Source organism: Spermophilus citellus (genome assembly GCF_964194105.1).
Source record: "Spermophilus citellus genome assembly, chromosome: 16".
NCBI classification, from domain to species: domain Eukaryota; kingdom Metazoa; phylum Chordata; class Mammalia; order Rodentia; family Sciuridae; genus Spermophilus; species Spermophilus citellus.
This window is the reverse complement of record NC_138196.1, coordinates 33,016,013-33,028,835: the sequence shown is the minus strand read 5'-3', so window position 1 is coordinate 33,028,835 and position 12,823 is coordinate 33,016,013.

Genomic DNA, 12,823 nt, shown 5'->3' with positions numbered 1-12,823 from the left:
GTGGTGTGGGGAGGAATATGTGAGTTGGGGTTGAAGCCTGTGCTCTTAGAAGGCAATATTTTCTTTTACTTTCTTTCTGACAAGTGACTAGGAGCACTTCAGTTCAGTTCTATATTTGGAGGTGAGTGAAGGATGGTGGTTTGGGGGGCAGAGGGTCGAGCTCCCACTGTCTCATGGGCGCTTGTAAAATTAGATAAGAAGGGACTTTTCTTTTTTCTCTTCTGACCAAGTTGTAAGGTGTTTTCGCTCGTGTGACTTGACTTGTCAGTGGTAGAAATCAATGACCTGTGGTTTCTCTTTTAAAGACCAGAGGGTATACGTGGAAACAATTTGGGAAAAAATCTCACAAGGAGACCCTGAAGTTCTCCGAGCTGACTTTTTACTTTTACAAGCTTCTAAGTGTTACCTTCTAGTTTCAACTGCAATAGTTTGAAATATGAAAAAAAAAAGCTAGATTGGGATGGCTTTTAAAACATTTCCATACATATGAGTCTCTGTTAACTTTGATAGCAACATTTCTGTGGGTTTGTGAGACCTTTTCAGTGGTACATGTATGCTCAAGATCAGAGTCCTGGACCATTGCACAATAAATAAACAAATAAAACTGAAGGCCCTGAAGCATCTTGACTTCTGAGTTTTCCCTTTGGGAAATACAACCAACCCCTTTTAGTTGAGGTGCTTCAACGATGGCTTTAATATGATATAAATGTCTCCAGGAACTTGAAAGTCTGTGAAATTAGGGGCAGAGCACTAGTGGGGCATAACATCTTTAATCAAATTAGCAAATAATTACAGAGCAATTTCTCTGTGAGTTTCAAAGCACCAGGAATTAAGCACTCCCTGGCCTCAAGGTACAGGTATCTATTGGAGAATAACAATAAAGGACTACTCAGACGATTTTGACATCACAGCAGGGTGTTGGCAGGAAGAGCCTTAGTAAAATGAGAGAGGGAGACAGTGAGTCCAAATGGGGCAGATCCCAGAAGTGGTTTGGGAGCTGTGCAGTCATTTATTCAATCATCAAACACTTCTGAAACCCTCCTTCTTCTCAGGCACTGGCTCCCAGTTATCTGAAATCTTTTCTTGGCTGGTGCTTTGGGGCCGATTGCAGCACAAGTCCTAACCCTTTTCCACTGGAGTGGCCTCTCTCTGCTCCCTCTCCCCAGTCTCTTCTTCCTTCACACTGGGCTGCCATCCAGCCTTGCTGATGTGCCCTGAGAGAGCATTAAGAAGACAAAGTCGCATTTAGAGAACTGAGCCTGCTTCCATTATTGAAGGCTGAGGAGGCCTGGGTTGTGAAAGCTCACAGCTGCCGGAGGAATGCTCCTGTTATGGGCCAAAACCAGCCCTGGTGGGAGTATCATCCTCTTTGGATCCTCTAGCTGGTCTGCTTCTTGGCTTCCCATGCACCCTGGCTGTCAGATGATTGTAGGGCCTCAAGCAGCTGTCTTTAGAGGCTCTATCAGGCCCCAGAGGAGGGAGAAAAGGGAAGAAATGGGGGAGAATGAGGCTTTGCCATATTGAAAATGGCCAGGATAGGATAGCCCTGGAGAACATAAACCCCTTAAATTCCAGTTGTGACCAACCTTCCCTCCTGGTCTCAGAGTGAGGCTATCCCAAGTAGGGAATGGGATGCGATAAATGTCAGTGATGCCATGGGCGACTTCCCATAAATGGCCTTGTTGCCTCATACAGCACTCCTGAGAGCGGCCAGATTGGTCCCAACTTGTACTCATGGGGAGAATCCCTTAGAGAAGCTAAGCAACGAGGTCCAAGTCACCTATCTAATGGATGATTTAGACGAAGATCTGTAAATATTTGGCCAGTCTCAGAGCTGGCCAGAGACAGAACTGGTCTTAAACCTGGGTCTTCCTCTTCACTCTGCCGTTTCCCCACTTGACCTCCAGGGAGTCCATTAAAAATAAGCACTTTTCCTCTTCAAAGCCTCTTACTCACTCTGGTGAATAAAAAGCTTTGGGGAATTTGGGAACAGATATACTGCCACTGTGGAGTTATATCTACCTATCTACATCTGTCTAGCCAGCTCTCTGTTCTGTCTATATATATATATCTGTCTATATATACATATGTAAATCTATCTATGCACATTTGCATTAGAAATACCAAGCTGGCTATAGTCTCTGGCATCAAGCTGGTTGTTTGGAGCTGCTTCAATGCCTCTTCAGCGCTGTATCTCCGCAAAGCTCTGTCAAGAGCCACTGCTGACTGTGAATTCTCACAGCGGGGCCTCTTACGCCTATTGGGGTCACCAGTTAAGTTCTCTTCTTCCTGTGTTTGCCCAAACAGCCCCATTGTTCTCTTGTACCTATTGGCCCAGGTGCACATAGAAAGCTGTTAAACAAAACAAAACAAAAAGAAAAAACAAAGCAAAAAACAGGATGCCACAAATAGATTCAGTTAGACCTTACATCAGGGAAGACTCTGAGTAAGGACCATTACTTCCATAGACCAGCTGGTGGACAACTTTGTTGCATTAGACACAGAGGGTAGGTAAGAGAGATAGCAAGACATCAGGCAGGCCACATGTCACAGGTGGTGTTTTAGTTAGCTTTTTCATTGCTGTGACTTAAAGACCTGACAAGAACAACTTTATAGCGAGAAAAGGTTATTTGGGGGCTCCTGGTTTCAGAGGTCTCAATCCAGAGAGAACAGCCTCCATTCCTGGGGGTTTGAAGTGAGGGAGAGCATCATGGCAGAGGAGTATGGTAGAGGGAAGCAGCTCACATGATGATCAGGAAGCAGACAGAGACTCCACCCACCAGATACAAAATACATACCCTAAGGGCATGCTCCAGGGACCTACCTCCTCCAGCCATATCCTACCTGCCTTCAGTTAACACTCAGTTAATCCTGGTAGGGGATTAATTCACTGGTTGGGTTAAGGTTCTCATAACTCCATCATTTCTCCTCTAAACCTCTTTGCATTTTCTCACATGTGAGCTTTGGGGGGACACCTCATATCTAAACCATAACAGGTGACATGCATTCCCTAAAGGCACTTACCCATCTGATGTGGGAACCAAGTGTCCTTTTCATCACATGCTCTGGAGGTATTAAATAACTGTAAAAGGTGACAGTACAGAGTCACACACTGAGACTGTCAGGAGCCACACATGTTGGTTCTAGGCCTAGTTCTGCCCCTTAATACCACCTGTGCAGCCTTGAGTTAAGTCCCTCCCATGTTTTTATCCCTCCATCTTTCCATTGATGGTGGCAGGAAATGACTGAGACAGGACTCTGAAAACCAAGCATTCTCACCATATAGAAGGAAGGCTTTGGAGATTGGGAGTCTCATCACTCTTGATTTGACTTTGAGGCACCCTTAAAATTATGCATCAGATATTGGAGTGTTTCATGGCAGGTGTTAGGGGCTGAATTGTGTCTCCACACCCACTCTCACTGATTCAGATTTTAAAGTCCCAGTCCCAGTGCCCTAGCACAGGACGATTAAGGTGTAGTTCATTAAGACACATGGGATGGTTAAGGTGTGATAGCCTTGGCTTGAGCTGTGTGTGTAATTCTGGGAATAGACTGGGGACAACTGCATGGATTTCACCTACAGGTTTCCAGGTACTATAGGGTTCCTGATATTTGGAAATATGGTCTGATTTCTTCTTATAAGAATAGATCAGGACCCAGGTGGGTACAGAGGGAAGAAGAGCATATGAAGACACAAGGAGACAGTGGTTATTTACCTCTGTAAAGGCCGCAGAAGGACCCACCCCTTTAGCACCTTGATCTTGAACTCCCCAGCCTACAGAAATGTGAGGAAATAAGTTTTCTGTTGTTTATGCCAACCAGGCTGTGGTACTTCATTATGACTGCCCTAGCAGGCTAACACACATGGCAGAATGACTTATTTATCTCGTTTAGAGGTACTTTGGAGAATTTTAGAGCAATCCGGATAGGATGGGGGCTTAACAAAGGGAATGCCCAACCAGGGTGTGATCACAGTGTGCATGTCAGTCTGTAAATACCCTGGGGACCGACCGCTGTGTGGATTTCACCTCTAGTTTTCCTGCTGCCTTGGAAGGAATTCTCATTTATTCTCCCTTATTTAAGCCTCACATTAACCCTGTGAAGAAAGGATTGCAATTTTCAACTTATTGATGAGGAAATAGAAGCCCAGGGAGTGAAGCGACTCGACCCAAGTTGCACTGCTAAGTTCAGCAGAGCCAGGAGTTCTGGCCATTGATCTGCTTAAAGCTTTTGCTTGGGACCAGCCCAGTAAACATAACTCATGGCCTGAACCCAGCTAAACAAAGGTGACCCTCTGGAAGCACAGTTTGAAAATAAATAAATAAAGGTGAGGCGCAAGGAAGAATTTTAAAGCCTTTCCCTAATCAGGACAAATGGCTGTGAGCCGGAGGTCTGCAGATAGCTAGCTGCCACATCTCAGAACTCAGCCCTTGCCACAAGCCAATGCCTCACTGGCTCTGAAATTTATGCTGGAATTTAGACAGAGAACACAAATCATCGTAATCTCCCGATGAAAGATCACTGTCTCTGCAAATGCATTACCTGCTTGGAAAGCGACATGTTAAAAAATACTGATAATATATGGGCACAGGGAGAGCGATTTCCATGCCTGGACACCTCCAGCTAAAATACGCACACCTGCACGAGAGGCAGCAGATGACAGAGTAAGTCACCAGGGTCCAGAAGCAGCTTCTGTGTCTTCTGTGTCGGGCTGTGATTCTGACACTCTGAACAAAAGATTGTAGGAGCTGGTACAGGTGTCCCCTCCACTTCTCACCGTAGGGTATTTTGGATGGGGTCAACCTGAACTGGGGGTATTTGATCCCTCCTTTTCATCCCGAATCAGAATGTGCTTTGGGTTTATTCTATGAGGGAGAGATGGGGAGGAGGTGTTAGACCACCTGGGTGGGGACTTCCTGCTGGAAGAGGCTCAAAGTATGAGCTTATCTTTCCAGTTTTTTGCACCCCCAGACTTGTTCTCCCTCTCAAATAGCCGGATCAGCAGCCTTCTGCCGGCCACTTTCCCCTGGAGATAGGACACAAAGAACCTCTTGGCACGAGGGGCATGGAGCCCTCTGACTTTGCTGTCCCTCCTCTGTCCTCATCCCTCTCTTTTCTCAGCTGCTCCCTGATATAATGGGGGGGGGAGTGTGGACTTGGAGTCACAAGGACCGCTTTCTGTGCTTGTAACTCCAGCTCCACGACTAATTGGCAGTGTGACCTTGGGCAAGTTCCTTCTCTCTCTAAGCTCCAGCCTCGTTCCAGGCACAGCACCGCTTCACCTCCCTCTCTTAGCCCCGAGCCACTTCCCGTTATGGCTCAAGGTTGCGTCTTGGTGTTCTCCGCAGGCTCGCTCTCCTCTACTGCAGCGTGCTTCAAGTGCCAAGGCTAGTTTTCCTATATGCCTCTGCTCAGGAGAAAAGCAATTCCGAGTCTAATGGGCCTGCAGAACAGGTGCATCCCTCTCGCTGTAACGATTACAGGATAAACAAAGCAAAAAGAACCCAAACCCAAGTACATTGTTCTAATGGGGGAAATAATACTTCAAAATGGTCAGAATGTTTACCACGACCCCACAAAGGGCAAACAACAAAGAGGCACTGAGACTCACCTTCCCCAGCAGATGTGGGAGAGTGGACCTCTGCCGTGGTCCCTCCCAGGGCTAGTCTCTGTCCTCCAGGGGTAGGTAATGATGGAAAAGGAATTCAAGAATATCTTCTCTGTCATTTTCCTCCTTCTTTATAGAAATGAAAAAGAACCACTGAAGAGAGCTCAGCTTGGAAGCATCTGCATGTCCAGCCATGTTCAGGACTGATCTGAAGGAAAAGGAGAGATGGCTGTCAGAGTTTATACTTGAGGGTGTCTCTGAAAGTCTGTTTGGAGGGTCTGACTGGCATGTGTCTGTGGTGAGGGTCTGCAATGAAGGGTGGCCTGGGGTGTGGCTGTGGCATGGTCAGGGCTTTCCAAATGCTTGCTGGAGAAGCAGTTCTGTCTCTAATGGAGGTAAGCAACAGGTGCACAGTGCCCGCTTCCCATTCACCATTATTCTCCAAAAATGTGTTTTTGGCTCCATAAAACCAAAAGACATTTACAGCTCAAAACCAAATGCTTTTTGTGCAATAGCCTTCTTGTCATGTGTTGATAAGATACAGAATTCTAGTTTCCCTATAAATTGGGGCGTGGGCTGTTACTAACCCTCTGGGTTGTCTTCGGTGTCCTTCATATCTTGGCCATTATCATCTTACTTTATCCTCCCATGGGATGAGATGTTTATTAAACAGACACATGGATGTTAAATTCCTTCCTTAGTTCTGGTAATGCTTACAGAAAAATGTAAGCATTTCTTATAGAAAGATGAAAGAAGAGATGTGAAAAAAAAAACAGTTGAATAAATGATGAAGGGGGAGAGGGAAGGGCTTAATGGCTTGGCTAGGACAGCATTTTGAGCTGATGTGAGATAACACATATAAAAATATAGTATTTATTTGTCCACCTAAAAAAATTGTTGGGGCTGGGATGTAACTCAGTTATAGAGTGTGTACCTAGCATGCTGGGTGTGATCTCCAGTACTCTTCACATTTATATTTATATATTGGGGTCTTATTACATGTCAGGTACAAAAATATAAGCAAAACATAGATGCACCCTTGTCCTTGTGGAACATATATTAAAGAACCACAAGCATACATGTAAAGGGCTGAGCTGGAGGAATGTTAAGAAGAATTACTTGGTCTGATGAGAGCACAGCTGGTAAGATTGAATCAAATCAGGGAAATCAGAGAGGGCTTCCCTGAGGAAGTGATAGTGAGGATGAGATCTGAGGCTGAGTGGGAGTTCACTAGGGGAGGTGGAGGACAAGAGCATCCCAGTCAGGTAGGGCAGCATATGTAAAGGCCTGGGGATGAAGGATGGATTTATAATAGGCATAAATTAAGATCAGAATCAAGAGTACGTAAAGAACCCTCACAAATCAATGAGAAAAGCACAAACAACCTCAGGAAAATAGGCAAAAGACATCTCATGAAGAAGAAAATGTATTTGACTATTAAACCAATATAGACTTGCTCAATGCAATTAGTGATCAGGCATTTTGATATCATTTTATACTATTTGATTTAGTGATGATTGACAACACCAAGTATTTCAGAGGCTACAGAACTGGAGGATATTTTACACTTTGAGAGTGTGAAGAGGGCAAGTATTTTATTTTATTTTAGCATCGGGAATTGAACCCAGAAGCCCTTTACCACTGAGCTACACTCCCAGCCCTTTCTATTTTTTATTTTGGGACAGGGTCTTACTAAGTTGCTTAGGGCCTCACTAAGTTGCTGAGACTGGCTTTGAACATGGGATCCTCCCCCTCAGCCTCTTGAATAGCTGGGATTACAGGTGTGTGCCACCGTGACCAGGGGCAGGTACTTCCCAAAGGCATGCTTTCATATACCCTGAAATATGCTAAGGAGCATACCAAGGGGACATTTGCAAGAATGTTCCTTGTAATACTGTTCACAATAGAAGAAATTAAACCAGGAAACAGTGTGATTGGTGATCCATAGTACAATAGATAATAAAGTCTGATGTGTCCACATGCTCTGGTTTGAATGTACCCTCCAAAACTTATGTAGAAATACAATTGCCACTGTGATATTATTAAGAGGTAGAAGTTTTAAGAGGTGGTTAGTCCAGGAGACCTCTGCCCTGGTGAATAGAATAATGCCATTATTGTAGGATTGGGCTAGATATTGCAGTAGGTGATTCCAATGAAAGAAAAAGTGAAGTCCCCTTTCCCCCTCTGTCTTGGGTGCTTTCTTACCCTTCCACTTTTCTCCATGGGATGAGGCAGCTCAAAAGGGCCCTTACCAGATTACAGTATCAACATCTCGGACTCTCCAGACTGCAGAACCATGAGTCAAATGAATTTCTGTTCATTAGAAATTATTCCGTTTCAGATTCTCTGTTGTGGCAGTAGAAAATGGATAAAGATATCACACAATAGAATATCAAATGTTAATCAAGATAGATAAACTACCATGACATGCAACAATATTAATGAAACTTAAAACTTTAAAGCCTTAAAATCTTAACATAATAATAAATAAAAAGCAGCTTCCAAAATAATATATTTGAGTCTACTCTTATAACAAAATATTAGAATCGTTTTTAGGAATCTGTGTATGTGTTTATTCATGCAAAAAAAGGAAAATATGCATACGTTTTATATATATATATATATATATATATATATATATATATATATATATATGCATTATGTAATAAAACTCTAAATAGTAAGGTAAGGGAATGGTGGACACAAGAGTGAAGGTGATGGTTACCTGGGGTTAAGTAGGAAGAGTAGATGTGAGGTGGTGATATGATTAACAGTATATTATTATCCAGATCCTTGCTTTTGTTTTGGTTATAGGTTTGTGAATTCTTATTACATTATTTACTAAACTATATGGATAAATGAATAACTAAGCCAGACTATTTATGGTCAATGAGGGGTGTGGTTCATCACATAAAAATTATGATTAATATGATACTATTTCTCTGAGGTTAGAAAACAAGTCTTACATTTGTTGTAACCAATGGGAAGAACCCAGAAGAGAGGGATGGGGTGTGTGATATGAGGTGGTGCTGGCGGGGTGGGTAGGGTATAGGGCCTATAGAATTTTATAGATCCTGTTAAGGATTTTGGACTGAAATGGGTTGATATGATGATGAGATTGTGTTTATGTTTTAGAAGACTCCTTCTGACTGCAGTGTAGATATTTTATTATCGGTGCTAGGAGAGAATACGGGGAAGGCTGGCTGGGAGGTCTTATCAACACTCAAGTAATGGTAGCTTGGATTAGATGAGATGATGAGAAATAGAAGAAATGAAAAAAAGAGAAGCAAGAACTGACATTATTGGCTTGGGTATAGGGAAGGAGGGAGAGAGATGAGACAAAGAGGATGCTTTATTTTATTTGTGAAGTAGGTGGATAGTGGACCCATCAGTGGGAATCTTTGGGAAGAAAGTTTGGTTTTGAATATGACTAATTTGGGTTGATATTGAGACCTTCAGGTGGGCAGCTGGTTCTATGGGATGCTATAGAATCCCAGTTAAGGAAGTATAAGAAAGTCAGCATTGATAGAAACTGTAGAGGTTGATAAGATTGCCTAAAAGAAAGAGTGAAACAAGAAGAGAGACAATATAGAAACAAAGCAATAAGACAGCCTTAGTAGTAACTAAATAAAGCAGGCCATGTATGTCCTGTGATGAGAATGTGTCGTGAATCTGGGATTATGATTAATCCAGCTTAGAAAAGAAAGATGATGTTTGGACAAATCATGACTTTTCCAAAAGCAAGAAGGGAAAGCCAGTAAGCCTGAGGTACAGAGAAGATTGGGTGCTGGGAAATGAGGTGGGCTGGAGAGGTAGATAGGGTCTGGAACATCCAGCATCTCAAGAATCAAGCATATTAGTAGTTTTTACTTTTTATTTGTTCTTTTTAGATATGCATGACAGGAAAGGGAGATAGAGAGAGATGAGAAATGAGAGAGAGAGAGAGAGAGAGAGAGAGAGGGAGGGAGAGAGAGAACTAATTTATTTATTTATTGTTCCAGGGATTGAATCCAGGGGTGCCTAACCACTGAGCAACATCCCCGGGCCTTTTTAGTATTTTATTTTGAGACAAGTCTCGCTGCGTTGCTTAGGGTCTCACTATGTTGCTGAGGCTGGCTTTAAACTCACAATCTTGCCTCAGCCTTCCAAACTACTGGGATTACAGGTGTGCTCCACTGTACCCAGAACAGTAGAGTATATTTTGACATATTGTACATACATGCAGTATAACATTAAGGATTTTTTTTTATCCTTTAATTATTTTTTTTCTTTATTTTTTTTATTGGTTGTTCACAACATTACAAAGCTCTTGACATATCATATTTCATACATTAGATTGAAGTGGGTTATGAACCCCCAATTTTACCCCAAATGCAGATTGCAGAATCACGTCGGTTACACATCCACAATTTTACATAATGCCCTATTAGTAATTGTTGTATTCTGCTACCTTTCCTATCCCCTACTATCCCCCCTCCCCTCCCATCTTCTCTCTCTACCCCATCTACTGTAATTCATTTCTCTCCTTGTTTATTTTCCCATTCCCCTCACAACCTCTTATATGTAATTTTGTATAGCAATGAGGGTCTCCCTTCATTTCCATGCAATTTCCCTTTTCTCTCCCTTTCCCTCCCATCTCATGTCTCTGTTTAATGTTAATCTTTTCTTCCTACTCTTCCTCCCTGCTCTGTTCATAGTTGCTCTCATTATATCAAAGAAGACATTTGGTATTTGTTTTTTAGGGATTGGCTAGCTTCACTAAGCATAATCTGCTCTAGTGCCATCCATTTCCCTGAAAATTCTATGATTTTGTCATTTTTTATTGCTGCATAGTACTCCATTGTGTATAGATGCCACATTTTTTTTATACATTCATCTATAGAAGGGCATCTAGGTTGGTTCCACAGTCTAGCTATTGTGAATTGTGCTGCTATGAACATCAATGTGACAGTATCCCTGTAGCATGCTCTTTTAAGGTCTTCAGGGAATATTCCGAGAAGGGCAATAGCAGGGTCAAATGGTGGTTCCATTCCCAGCTTTCCCAGGAATCTCCAAACTGCTTTCCAAATTGGCAGCACCAATTTGCAGTCCCACCAGCAATGTACAAGTGTACCCTTTTCTCCACATCCTCGCCAACACTTGTTGTTGTTTGACTTCATAGTGGCTGCCAATCTTACTGGAGTGAGATGGTATCTTAGGGTGGTTTTGATTTGCATTTCTCTGACTGCTAGAGATGGTGAGCATTTTTTCATGTACTTGTTGATTGATTGTATGTCCTCCTCTGAGAAGTGTCTGTTCAGGTCCTTGGCCCATTTGTTGATTGGGTTATTTGTTATCTTATTGTCTAATTTTTTGAGTTCTTTGTATACTCTGGATATTAGGGCTCTATCTGAAGTGTGAGGAGTAAAAATTTGTTCCCAGGATGTAGGCTCCCTATTTACCTCTCTTATTGTTTCTCTTGCTGAGAAAAAACTTTTAAGTTTAATTAAGTCCCATTTGTTGATTCTTGTTATTAACTCTTGTGCTATGGGTGTCCTATTAAGGAATTTGGAGCCCGACCCCACAATATGTAGATCGGAGCCAACTTTTTCTTCTATCAGACGCAGAGTCTCTGATTTGATATCAAGCTCCTTGATCCATTTTGAGTTAACTTTTGTGCATGGCGAGAGAAAGGGATTCGGTTTCATTTTGTTGTATATGGATTTCCAGTTTTCCCAACACCATTTGTTGAAGATGCTATCCTTCCTCCATTGCATACTTTTAGCCCCTTTATCAAATATAAGATAGTTGTAACTTTGTGGATTAGTTTCTGTGTCCTCTATTCTATACCATTGGTCCACCCGCCTGTTTTTGTACCAGTACCATGCTGTTTTTGTTACTATTGCTCTGTAATATAGTTTGAAATCTGGTATCGCTATACCGCCTGATTCACACTTCCTGCTTAGAATTGCTTTTGCTATCCTGGGTCTTTTATTTTTCCATATGAATTTCATGATTGCTTTATCTATTTCTACAAGAAATGCTGTTGGGATTTTGATTGGCATTGCATTAAACCTATAGAGAACTTTTGGTAATATCGCCATTTTGATGATGTTAGTTCTGCCTATCCATGAACAGGGTATATTTTTCCGTCTTCTAAGATCTTCTTCTACTTCTCTCTTTAGGGTTCTGTAGTTTTCATTGTATAAATCTTTCACCTCTTTTGTTAGTTGATTCCCAAGTATTTTATTTTTTTTGAGGATATTGTGAATGGAGTGTTTTCCTCATTTCTGTTTCAGAAGTTTTGTCGCTGATATACAGAAATACCTTTGATTTATGTGTGTTGATTTTATATCCTGCCACTTTGCTGAATTCATTTATTAGTTCTAGTAGTTTCTTTGTAGACCCTTTTGGGTCTTCTAGGTATAGAATCATGTCATCTGCAAATAGTGATAATTTAAGTTCTTCTTTTCCTATTTTTATGCCTTTAATTTCTTTCGTCTGTCTAATTGCTCTGGCCAGTGTTTCTAGAACTATATTGAATAGAAGTGGTGATAGAGGGCATCCCTGTCTTGTTCTGGATTTTAGAGGGAATGCCTTCAACTTTTCTCCATTCAGAATGATGCTAGCCTGAGGCTTAGCATAGATAGCTTTTACAATGTAAAGGTAAGTTCCTGTTATCCCTAGTTTTTCTAATGTTTTGAACATAAAGGGATGCTGTACTTTGTCGAATGCTTTCTCTGCATCTATCGAGATGATCATATGGTTCTTATCTTTAAGTCTATTGATGTGGTGAATAACATTTATTGATTTCCGTATGTTGAACCATCCTTGCATCCCAGGGATGAATCCTACTTGATCATGGTGCACAATTTTTTTGATGTGTTTTTGTATTCGATTCGCCAGAATTTTATTGAGGATTTTTGCATCTAGGTTCATTAGAGATATTGGTCTGTAGTTTTCTTTCTTTGAGGTGTCTTTGTCTGGTTTTGGAATCAGGGTGATGTTGGCCTCATAGAATGAATTTGGAAGAGCTCCCTCTTTTTCTATTTCCTGAAATAACTTGAAAAGTATTGGTATTAATTCTTCTTTAAAGGTTTTGTAAAACTCTGCTGTATACCCATCCGGTCCTGGGCTTTTCTTGGTTGGTAGTCTTTTGATGGCTTCTTCAATTTCATCCATTGATATTGGTCTGTTCAAATTGTGTGTATCCTCCTGACTCAGTCTGGGCAAATC